Source organism: Anas acuta, chromosome W (genome assembly GCF_963932015.1).
Source record: "Anas acuta chromosome W, bAnaAcu1.1, whole genome shotgun sequence".
Lineage (NCBI taxonomy): Eukaryota > Metazoa > Chordata > Aves > Anseriformes > Anatidae > Anas > Anas acuta.
In genome coordinates, this window is record NC_089016.1 from 21,125,365 (window position 1) to 21,138,100 (window position 12,736).

General features: G+C 44.2%; 1 long non-coding RNA gene across 1 annotated transcript in view; it reads left to right on the forward strand.

Moving 5' to 3' along the window:
- LOC137847051 (uncharacterized) overlaps window positions 1-12,736 on the forward strand; it is a 750,318-nt gene that overhangs the window by 347,358 nt on the left and 390,224 nt on the right. The window lies entirely within an intron of this gene.

Sequence of the window (12,736 nt, forward strand, 5' to 3'; positions counted from 1 at the left end):
TCTTAATCCCCACCCACATCTTGAACTTAGCCAGTCAAGTATGAGCACTTCTTAAATCGAAATGTGCAACGATCTTATTCTTTTTTTCTTTCAAAAAATCTCTGGAAGGTAATAAATATGAGCACAAAGAGAACACAAAAAAAAACTTAGTTCAAGAATCTATAACATATTAATCGAATATGCTACTTCACACATTTCCCACTTTCAGGTGTAGGGGAAAGAAAGTGATAGGAAAGAAAACAAGAAGTCACATTTTGAGCTTTCCAGTCATTTTCTCTTCTAGCCTGTCTGTACTTTAGACCCACACAGCCTCAATTTTATCAGTTTGTTTATTTATATAAAGAAAGAAAACTTTATTTTTTTTAAATCTTTCTTTACACCGTAAAGTTTGCTTCTGAAGATCCCATCAACCCCACCTCAAATTTCTTTGAAGCACTCAAGATTAGCCAAAATTAGAGAGAGGATGCAGAGAGGCTCATGGTAGTTTTATTTATATGTTCAGCATTAAAATGATTGTCAGATGACAAGCCAGGAAGTGTTTTCCCTCAATAAGGCTTGGCAGAGATGAGACATCTTCGAGAGATAGTATAGAACAGATGTGATGTTTCTCAGCAGCCTGAGACAATTTGTTGCATTACCTAAACAATTTCACCTAGGAAATTGTTCCTACTGCAAGATAACTCGCTATGTCATTCTGCTCTCTTCCAGCCTCATGTAAATACCACAGAATACTGAGTTCTCACCGAGAGTACCGGGTAGTGTTTTGTGGCTTGCAGTCTATAAAACTAATGTCTTATGAACTTTCTGGGCTAAACTTACATAACGTAGTCTGCAACTGTAGGGACAAAAGTCATCCTAGATTTCATGCATTATTCTAGCCCACTAGCAGTATTAACCATCTTGTCTATAAAGCCAACTCATTCCTCAGCTCCTTTTGTTTGTGCCTCAAAACAGAGTTGCCATACCCAAGCCTTCTCCTACTTCCACCTGTCACTATCAGAAAACCTTCTTGTATTCCCAAGCTGCAATTATCCCTCTGTCAAGGTACAAAAATTATTAAATCATGATACCCTACTATTCTATTAGTATACAAGTCTTAGAGGGCAACAACAACAACAAAAATAGAAAAAATAGAGAAAATGTATCAGCATTTAAAGGAGAATCTTAAGCAATGTCACTTCAGGAAGAGGGCTCCCCCCCCCCCCCCCCCGACCATTCTTTAGTCCTATTTAATAATTCTGATAATCTGGAAGACAGTCACAACTTTGCAGAGGTCAAAGTGAAGAAATGCCAGGAAATGAAAGACCATTTAGATTTTATGTTCATCAGTGTAGTACAGATATTTTCATGACACTAAAAGCATGTATCTACTTATAAGTAGTTGGTTGTTCAGTGAAAATCATGTCCATAACCAGAAACTGTAAGAACAAAGTAAAGAAGTATCATGACATTCCTGCACATAGAGAAGATAAGTAAATGGGCATAATTTCAATTTCAGTCTTGCCTGTGTCTAGTTCTATTTGGTCTGCTGCTGGGGTTTCCCCAATCCTAAACCTAGAAGTACTCCTCAACTTCTTCAGAAATGCCAAATCCCCATGGAGCAAAACTCTATATTTAAAAAGTGAGGGCAGGCTATTCATACAAAATGTATATCTTTTTTTAAAGTTATTAACACAAGGTAAGCAACCTTTCTTCCTTCCTAAAGCAAGAATCCACAGATTCCATTTCCCGTGGTTAATAAAGACCTTTCTGAATGAAAATAGAGATTAAGTTTCATTTAAACTAGTTATCAGAAAAGGCCTAACAAATTGGAAAACTGATTTGGAAACCAACATGTATCACCTTATTGGCATCCCTGCCCATGGCGGGGGGGGTGGAACTAGATGATCTTTAAGGTCTCTTCCAACCCAAGCCATTCTATGATTTGGTTTCAAACAAAGACCAAAGAGCTTTAAGACAATAGGGGTATTCTTCAACATAGGTAGAAAGGTTACCAACCTGTTAGCACTGGTTACAGACAACCTTATTACACCCATCCACCTATTAATATGTTCTTAAAAAGACTCATTCAGATGACACTCAGGGGAAAAACATCTGAACATTAACCTCCTCTGCAAAGACTGCAAATCAGCTCAGAATCACATCTATGTTACTTTGTCCTGTCAAATCAATACCATAAGAATGCTGCCAAAGATTTCACTTGGGTTAAGGGTTACATGAGAGAAGGAAGAAATCAAAGATAAAAAACAAAACAAAACAAAACAAAACAACAAACAAACAGTTTTGGACAAGAAAAACAAAAACAAAAACAAAAAAACAAATTATGACATGCATTTGAAATGATAGTTATGATATACAATGTTTAAGGCAATATAGAATCATAGAATCATTTAGGTTAGAAAAGACCTTCAAGACCATCAAGTCCAAACATCACCTAACACTACCAAGTCTATTGCTAAACCACGTCTACACATCTCTTAAATACCTCCAGGGATGGAGACTGCACCACTTCCCTAGGCAGCCTGTTCCAATGTCTAACCACCCTTCCCGTGAAGAAATTCTTCCTAACATCCAATCTAAACTTCCCCTAGTGCAACTTGAGGCTGTTGCCTTGCATCCTATCACTTGTCACCTGAGAAAAGAGACCAACATCCTCCTCTCTGCAACCTCCTTATATATATAGATAGATATATATATAGATGATACACTAGTTTAGAAACATGAAAATTCAACTAATACCTTTTAATAAGATGAAGACATTGATTAAGCTGGCCAAATGCCTAAACCAACCTGGTACCTTAAAAAAGTGAGCCTTCCAAGATTGTAGCATAAAAAACACAAACAATTTTTGGGGCATATTGTTGAGGGATTTTTGAAACAGCAAGGAGGCCATGACTTGCTGCAGCTGAGCAAACCAAGCTGCCAGGACGACTATGAGAAGTTCCCATGACAGTGTTCCCACATCGCCCAATTGAGGAATTTAGAAAAATATTGTTGCCAGCAGCTGGCTTCAAGGACGGGATCTACGTGACTGCTAATCACAAGGGGGTTGTGTTTTCTTGCAGGTGGGGTTGTTTTCTTGCAGTTGTTTGTCTGAGTGCACTTGAACAATAATCTTGTGTGAGACACTATCCGCCCCTGTTAAATTTGCTATAAAAGTCAGGCTATTCGGGTAATAAAGGGAGAGAATGATCTGACTCTACTGGTGTCTGTCGTGTTTTCAGCCGTTCTTCCTGCAACATATGGCGCCCGAACAGGCTGGGAACTGGAGACGCTGAGAGACGCTGAGAGACGCTGAGAGACGCTGAAAAACCTGAGAGACGCTGAGAGACTCCAAGAACAGACCCGGACAGAGGTATCGCGGTGAGACGCGGAGACGGAATCGCGGTGAGATGCGAAGACAGAGATCGCGGTGAGACGCGGAGACAGAGATCGCGGTGAGACACAGAGACAGGATCGCAGTGAGACGTGGAGACAGAGAATCACGGTGGGACGCGGAGAAGTATCGCGGTGAGACGCTGGACATCCGGAGTCGAGTTGCTACAGGAGATCGGAGGCGTCCGTGAAAACGGCAGACGACCGCCACCGTGTGGCGATTTGACACATAGCAGAGGGGTGGAGATCACGACCCTGCGGCTCGTCTGACGTAACCACGGAGGAGGAAGCAGCTATCCAGCTTCTCTCTAGTATTCTCTCTAAGACAGGTGAATCTTGCAATGTAAAAAAGATCAAATCCTTGGTGCACTGGGCTCAGAAGGAGGGTTTTCTGAAGGAAGTCCCTCTAATGTTTAGCCCAGATGAGTGGCGGCATGTAGGAGCTCGCTTATGGGATAAAGGCATCTCAAGTGGACAGCTAGATAAAGATGTAAGTGGGACGTGGCGCACAGTGATTAATGTGCTGTGCGATATGAAAACCGAACAGCAGCTCGCTATGGTGGCGGCACAAGCTTTGTCAGTACCGTCTGGGACTGACAGAACGCCGAGTACAAAACCTGAGACCTCAGGAATGCGGCTGGCACGATCTTTTTCATCGGTTCCTGCACCCACCCCGGTTCGGGGTATGACCTCTCCAATAAAGCAATCAGCGGCAGAAATAACTAACAGACTATCAGAGCAGAGTCCTGATGTGGAATGGGGGCTGCCCTCCCCACCCCTCACGCCAGAAAATCTTGATAAAGCTGTGCTGCCAGCATCTATGCCGCTGCCAGGCAGCAATAAATCCACTCGGGATGCTTTGCCAATGAGAGGTGCAGTAGCAGCTTGCAAAAATCGACCTTCACTGGAGGACTTGTTCTAAGAACTGCTAGTGAAATTGGAGAGCTTAAAAATTACGGATTCGGAGGAGCCTCCTCTCTCGTCTGCCCCACCAGAGCCGACTCCCTCATTATCCGTCGCTACAACACCGTCGGCACCAAGGAGGGACAGGTGCTCCGACGTCATACGTGATGCCATCATAGAGGGGCATAGGCATGCTACATCCTTGGCCTGCCCTATTATTATCCACCCTGTGCAAGGCAGCGGGTTGTGGCAAATTCATGACTGCAAGCTTTTACAACAAGCTCGAAAAACGGTTATGGACTACGGTTTACGATCCCAGGCGGCTCGACAGAAAATTCAATGGATTTTCCAGGCAGAACTAATGTGTCCACTTGACAGTCAAAACTTGGCGCGCTTATTGTTAACTCCTTCCCCATTGTTATTGTTTGAAAGGGAATGGTTGCGGTTAGCACAGGGGGAAGCGGGTCGACTGCGTCAACTGAGGGACCCTCTGTATGGGATTACTGCAGAGATGTTAACGGGGACGGGTCCTTATCTCAATACCCAGGTTCAGCTGCAGATCCCTGCGATTATTCACCAAACAGCTGCACAGCTCGCACTGAGGGCTCTTCTTAGTCTCCCAGGGGGAAAGAAAGCACCTCCATTCGCATCAGTAGAACAGGCCCCTGGGGAACCATATGCTAAATTTATCGATCGGCTGTGGGTAGCAATTCCTGATCATCCTGATCTAACAGCGGAGTCTAAAAGCAGTGTGTTTAAAATGCTTGCATTTGATAATGCAAACCCAAAAACTCAAAACATCTTAGTTACACTGCAGAGAACCGCACCGGTAGAGGACATGTTGGTACAGAGAGCTGATCAGTCCAGGCAACCAGATGTGGTGGCACAGGCTGTAAAGGACTGTCAGAGATTTGCTTTTACGGTACCCTCCATTAACAAACAAGCCCCGGCAAAGTTCTATGAATGGCTACTGCTTCCACAGGGGATGAGGAATTCCCCTACATTATGTCAATTATATGTGGCCTGGGCATTAGAACCAATTCGGACTGCGTGGTGTGACGTAATTATTTACCATTATATGGATAACATTCGGTTTGGTAGGCCAGAATGCTTCCAGGATTCAGATTTAAAGTTTAATCAGGATACTTTGGAAGCAAAAGGGTTGAAGATAGCCCCAGAGAAGGTTCAACAGAAACAGCCATGGCTATACTTGGGATGGAAAATATCAGACTCTACTATTTGTCCACAGAAAGGTGATATAACTAGGGTGTTACATACTTTGACAGATGTACAAATGTTCCTGGGCAATATTCAGTGGGGTTGCCACATTGTACGGATTACTAATGACGACTTAGCTATATTACTACCTTTATTGCGATGCAGGAGTGCAAAGCAGCACTTAGTGATATGTTTTAGTGGAGGACTTGTTAGAGTTAGATCAGAGGTTGGACTCGATGATCTTGAGGTGTCTTCCAACCTAGACAAATCTGATTCTGTGATGAAGTTGAGCTGACTACCATGCAAATAAATCTAGACATTTTAATCCATGCTGCTTTAGTGTCTTCTAACGAACTTTATGTAAATACTCCCCCCCACACACATTTTTCACTGCAAGACCATGGCCTCAAAAAATATCATCATATATATCATATGATATCAAAATATCATATTAGGCTTAAAAACTTAAAATGCAGAGCTAAAAAAACAACTCAGTAAGACATCAATTTTTCTAGCATCAATGGTTAAAAAAAAATAGACTTGAGCGATGCTCATCCATTTGATGCATGGGAGTGTACTGTGCTTATGTAGCATGGTTTTCAAAGCATGGGGTCTGCAGGGGTGGCCTCTCTAAGAGACCAGGAGCTGCCCCAAGACCCCAAGAGATAGTTCCAAAACTGACACGCCACTGGTCAAAGCTGAGCCAATGAGCAAGGTTGGTTTCACCTCTGTGATTACATATTTCAAAGGAGTGGGGGGGGGGGGGGGTGATGATGCACAGCAGCAGCTGGGAGAGAGGAGTGAGAAAATGTAGAGAGAGATAACCCTGCAACCACCAAGGTCAGTGAAGAAAGAGGTGCTCCGGGGACCAAAGCAGAGATTGCCCTGAAGCCCATAGAGGAGCCCATGGTGGAACAGGTGGATCTGGCCTGAAGGAGGCTGCAGTCCATGGAGAGCCTATACAGGAGCAGACTCTGGACCAGAACTGCAGCCCATGGAGAGGAGCCCACTGTGGAGCAAGTGGTTTGGCAGGAGCTACATCCCATCGGGAACCCACTCTAAAACAGTTACTTCCTGAAGGACTGCACCCCATAGTATGGTCCCATATTGGAGCAGTTCTTGAAGAACTGCAGTCTGTGGAAAGCCCATGTAGGATCTGTTTGGACTGCAACCCATGGGAAGCACTCCATGCTGGAGGGGAAGAGGGAGAACTCCATGCTGGAGCAGGGGAAGAGGGTGACTATGGAGGAGAGAGCAGAGACCAAGCATTATGGCCTGAATGCATTCCTCATTCCCCATTCCCCTGCACCCCTCAGGGGCAGGGGGAGGTTGGGGGGGGGGAGTAGAAGAGGGTGAACAGGGAGGAAGATGTTTTTAGTTTGCTTTTAGTTCTCACTGTTCTAGTCTGTTATTATCAGGCAATAAATTACATTAATCTCCCTTACGCTGTTTTGCCTGTGGCAGTAGTTGGTGAGTGATCTCCTTCTTCTTGTCTCCGTCATGAATTTTTCATGAGCCTTTTTCATTGTATTTTCCCCTTGTGGTGGTTTTACCGTGCTGGGCAGCTAAACCCCACAACCGCTCTCTCACTCCCCCTCCTTTAGATGAGGAGGGGGAGAAGTAAAGCAAAGAACAACTCACGGGTTGAGATAAGGATAATTTAATTAAAGGGAAATAATTATAATAATTAAATAAAGACTACCATGAACTAAACAATTTAACTAAGGGGAAATAAAAAGGGAAAGGGGAAAAGGGAGGGGAAAAGGGAAAATAAAAAGAAGGGAGGAAAACAAACAAACAAAATAAATGAAGGCTATATGGAAGTGCAGAGGAAAGAAATTACTCTCTACTTCCCACAAATGAGCGATGATTGACCACGTCCTTGAAGCAAGGCCTCAACGCACGCAGCCGGTGTTCGAGAGGAGGACCGACGTCTTCTCAACGAGAGCCCACCCCTCCCCTCTTCTTCCTGTTTCCACCTTTTATTGCTGAGTGTGACATCACATGGTATGGAATATATGGAATACTACCACTTCAGGAATGTACCAATCCCAGGTAACCTAACACAGCTTCTTGTAGCGGTATGGATTGCTGTAAACCCCATTCCAAATGATCCTGAGTCATCGGCAGACTAATATCTCCTGGTTCCTGCCCGCTGATCTCAATACTCCGAGAGCGACCCTTACGTACTAACTCTGCGAGAGCTTCTGCCCGTGTCTGAACACTCGTTTTTGGCTGAATCGGTAGGAAAATCCATTCCAGGACTCGAAAATGCTGCCCTCTCATTCCACCCTTGCCATCACCTGTTGCATTTATGCTATTCCTATTACCCGTGCTGTTAGTGTCAGTGGCATCCTCCTGATACCGTTTCTGTCTTTGTCGCCCCCTTACTCTCCCCCTTTTCTTTTTGCCACTGACCAATCACCGCAAATGGATGAGACACATGATTGCTAATTAGGAAGGAGAGTGCACCTTCTGCTATACGTTTGCAAGCAGAGCCAGCTGCAACCTTAGAAGCTATTTGTGAAAGAGCCTGCCGGTGGTCATTTGTTAGTGTAATCTGCGGCTCTGCACTCCTGCCCTGCAATAAAGGTAGTAATATAGCTAAGTCGTCATTAGTAATCCGTACAATGTGGCAACGTACATCTGTCAAAGTATGTAACACCCTAGTTATATCACCTTTCTGTGGACAAATAGTAGAGTCTGATATTTTCCATCCCAAGTATAGCCATGGCTGTTTCTGTTGAACCTTCTCTGGGGCTATCTTCAACCCTTTTGCTTCCAAAGTATCCTGATTAAACTTTAAATCTGAATCCTGGAAGCATTCTGGCCTACCAAACCGAATGTTATCCATATAATGGTAAATAATTACGTCACACCACGCAGTCCGAATTGGTTCTAATGCCCAGGCCACATATAATTGACATAATGTAGGGGAATTCCTCATCCCCTGTGGAAGCAGTAGCCATTCATAGAACTTTGCCGGGGCTTGTTTGTTAATGGAGGGTACCGTAAAAGCAAATCTCTGACAGTCCTTTACAGCCTGTGCCACCACATCTGGTTGCCTGGACTGATCAGCTCTCTGTACCAACATGTCCTCTACCGGTGCGGTTCTCTGCAGTGTAACTAAGATGTTTTGAGTTTTTGGGTTTGCATTATCAAATGCAAGCATTTTAAACACACTGCTTTTAGACTCCGCTGTTAGATCAGGATGATCAGGAATTGCTACCCACAGCCGATCGATAAATTTAGCATATGGTTCCCCAGGGGCCTGTTCTACTGATGCGAATGGAGGTGCTTTCTTTCCCCCTGGGAGACTAAGAAGAGCCCTCAGTGCGAGCTGTGCAGCTGTTTGGTGAATAATCGCAGGGATCTGCAGCTGAACCTGGGTATTGAGATAAGGACCCGTCCCCGTTAACATCTCTGCAGTAATCCCATACAGAGGGTCCCTCAGTTGACGCAGTCGACCCGCTTCCCCCTGTGCTAACCGCAACCATTCCCTTTCAAACAATAACAATGGGGAAGGAGTTAACAATAAGCGCGCCAAGTTTTGACTGTCAAGTGGACACATTAGTTCTGCCTGGAAAATCCATTGAATTTTCTGTCGAGCCGCCTGGGATCGTAAACCGTAGTCCATAACCGTTTTTCGAGCTTGTTGTAAAAGCTTGCAGTCATGAATTTGCCACAACCCGCTGCCTTGCACAGGGTGGATAATAATAGGGCAGGCCAAGGATGTAGCATGCCTATGCCCCTCTATGATGGCATCACGTATGACGTCGGAGCACCTGTCCCTCCTTGGTGCCGACGGTGTTGTAGCGACGGATAATGAGGGAGTCGGCTCTGGTGGGGCAGACGAGAGAGGAGGCTCCTCCGAATCCGTAATTTTTAAGCTCTCCAATTTCACTAGCAGTTCTTAGAACAAGTCCTCCAGTGAAGGTCGATTTTTGCAAGCTGCTACTGCACCTCTCATTGGCAAAGCATCCCGAGTGGATTTATTGCTGCCTGGCAGCGGCATAGATGCTGGCAGCACAGCTTTATCAAGATTTTCTGGCGTGAGGGGTGGGGAGGGCAGCCCCCATTCCACATCAGGACTCTGCTCTGATAGTCTGTTAGTTATTTCTGCCGCTGATTGCTTTATTGGAGAGGTCATACCCCGAACCGGGGTGGGTGCAGGAACCGATGAAAAAGATCGTGCCAGCCGCATTCCTGAGGTCTCAGGTTTTGTACTCGGCGTTCTGTCAGTCCCAGACGGTACTGACAAAGCTTGTGCCGCCACCATAGCGAGCTGCTGTTCGGTTTTCATATCGCACAGCACATTAATCACTGTGCGCCACGTCCCACTTACATCTTTATCTAGCTGTCCACTTGAGATGCCTTTATCCCATAAGCGAGCTCCTACATGCCGCCACTCATCTGGGCTAAACATTAGAGGGACTTCCTTCAGAAAACCCTCCTTCTGAGCCCAGTGCACCAAGGATTTGATCTTTTTTACATTGCAAGATTCACCTGTCTTAGAGAGAATACTAGAGAGAAGCTGGATAGCTGCTTCCTCCTCCGTGGTTACGTCAGACGAGCCGCAGGGTCGTGATCTCCACCCCTCTGCTATGTGTCAAATCGCCACACGGTGGCGGTCGTCTGCCGTTTTCACGGACGCCTCCGATCTCCTGTAGCAACTCGACTCCGGATGTCCAGCGTCTCACCGCGATACTTCTCCGCGTCCCACCGTGATTCTCTGTCTCCACGTCTCACTGCGATCCTGTCTCTGTGTCTCACCGCGATCTCTGTCTCCGCGTCTCACCGCGATCTCTGTCTTCGCATCTCACCGCGATTCCGTCTCCGCGTCTCACCGCGATACCTCTGTCCGGGTCTGTTCTTGGAGTCTCTCAGCGTCTCTCAGGTTTTTCAGCGTCTCTCAGCGTCTCTCAGCGTCTCTCAGCGTCTCCAGTTCCCAGCCTGTTCGGGCGCCATATGTTGCAGGAAGAACGGCTGAAAACACGACAGACACCAGTAGAGTCAGATCATTCTCTCCCTTTATTACCCGAATAGCCTGACTTTTATAGCAAATTTAACAGGGGCGGATAGTGTCTCACACAAGATTATTGTTCAAGTGCACTCAGACAAACAACTGCAAGAAAACAACCCCACCTGCAAGAAAACACAACCCCCTTGTGATTAGCAGTCACGTAGATCCCGTCCTTGAAGCCAGCTGCTGGCAACAATATTTTTCTAAATTCCTCAATTGGGCGATGTGGGAACACTGTCATGGGAACTTCTCATAGTCGTCCTGGCAGCTTGGTTTGCTCAGCTGCAGCAAGTCATGGCCTCCTTGCTGTTTCAAAAATCCCTCAACAATATGCCCCAAAAATTGTTTGTGTTTTTTATGCTACAATCTTGGAAGGCTCACTTTTTTAAGGTACCAGGTTGGTTTAGGCATTTGGCCAGCTTAATCAATGTCTTCATCTTATTAAAAGGTATTAGTTGAATTTTCATGTTTCTAAACTAGTGTATCATCTATATATATATCTATCTATATATATAAGGAGGTTGCAGAGAGGAGGATGTTGGTCTCTTTTCTCAGGTGACAAGTGATAGGATGCAAGGCAACAGCCTCAAGTTGCACTAGGGGAAGTTTAGATTGGATGTTAGGAAGAATTTCTTCACGGGAAGGGTGGTTAGACATTGGAACAGGCTGCCTAGGGAAGTGGTGCAGTCTCCATCCCTGGAGGTATTTAAGAGATGTGTAGACGTGGTTTAGCAATAGACTTGGTAGTGTTAGGTGATGTTTGGACTTGATGGTCTTGAAGGTCTTTTCTAACCTAAATGATTCTATGATTCTATATTGCCTTAAACATTGTATATCATAACTATCATTTCAAATGCATGTCATAATTTGTTTTTTTGTTTTTGTTTTTGTTTTTCTTGTCCAAAACTGTTTGTTTGTTGTTTTGTTTTGTTTTGTTTTGTTTTTTATCTTTGATTTCTTCCTTCTCTCATGTAACCCTTAACCCAAGTGAAATCTTTGGCAGCATTCTTATGGTATTGATTTGACAGGACAAAGTAACATAGATGTGATTCTGAGCTGATTTGCAGTCTTTGCAGAGGAGGTTAATGTTCAGATGTTTTTCCCCTGAGTGTCATCTGAATGAGTCTTTTTAAGAACATATTAATAGGTGGATGGGTGTAATAAGGTTGTCTGTAACCAGTGCTAACAGGTTGGTAACCTTTCTACCTATGTTGAAGAATACCCCTATTGTCTTAAAGCTCTTTGGTCTTTGTTTGAAACCAAATCATAGAATGGCTTGGGTTGGAAGAGACCTTAAAGATCATCTAGTTCCACCCCCCCCGCCATGGGCAGGGATGCCAATAAGGTGATACATGTTGGTTTCCAAATCAGTTTTCCAATTTGTTAGGCCTTTTCTGATAACTAGTTTAAATGAAACTTAATCTCTATTTTCATTCAGAAAGGTCTTTATTAACCACGGGAAATGGAATCTGTGGATTCTTGCTTTAGGAAGGAAGAAAGGTTGCTTACCTTGTGTTAATAACTTTAAAAAAAGATATACATTTTGTATGAATAGCCTGCCCTCACTTTTTAAATATAGAGTTTTGCTCCATGGGGATTTGGCATTTCTGAAGAAGTTGAGGAGTACTTCTAGGTTTAGGATTGGGGAAACCCCAGCAGCAGACCAAATAGAACTAGACACAGGCAAGACTGAAATTGAAATTATGCCCATTTACTTATCTTCTCTATGTGCAGGAATGTCATGATACTTCTTTACTTTGTTCTTACAGTTTCTGGTTATGGACATGATTTTCACTGAACAACCAACTACTTATAAGTAGATACATGCTTTTAGTGTCATGAAAATATCTGTACTACACTGATGAACATAAAATCTAAATGGTCTTTCATTTCCTGGCATTTCTTCACTTTGACCTCTGCAAAGTTGTGACTGTCTTCCAGATTATCAGAATTATTAAATAGGACTAAAGAATGGTCGGGGGGGGGGGGGGGGAGCCCTCTTCCTGAAGTGACATTGCTTAAGATTCTCCTTTAAATGCTGATACATTTTCTCTATTTTTTCTATTTTTGTTGTTGTTGTTGCCCTCTAAGACTTGTATACTAATAGAATAGTAGGGTATCATGATTTAATAATTTTTGTACCTTGACAGAGGGATAATTGCAGCTTGGGAATACAAGAAGGTTTTCTGATAGTGACAGGTGGAAGTAGGAGAAGGC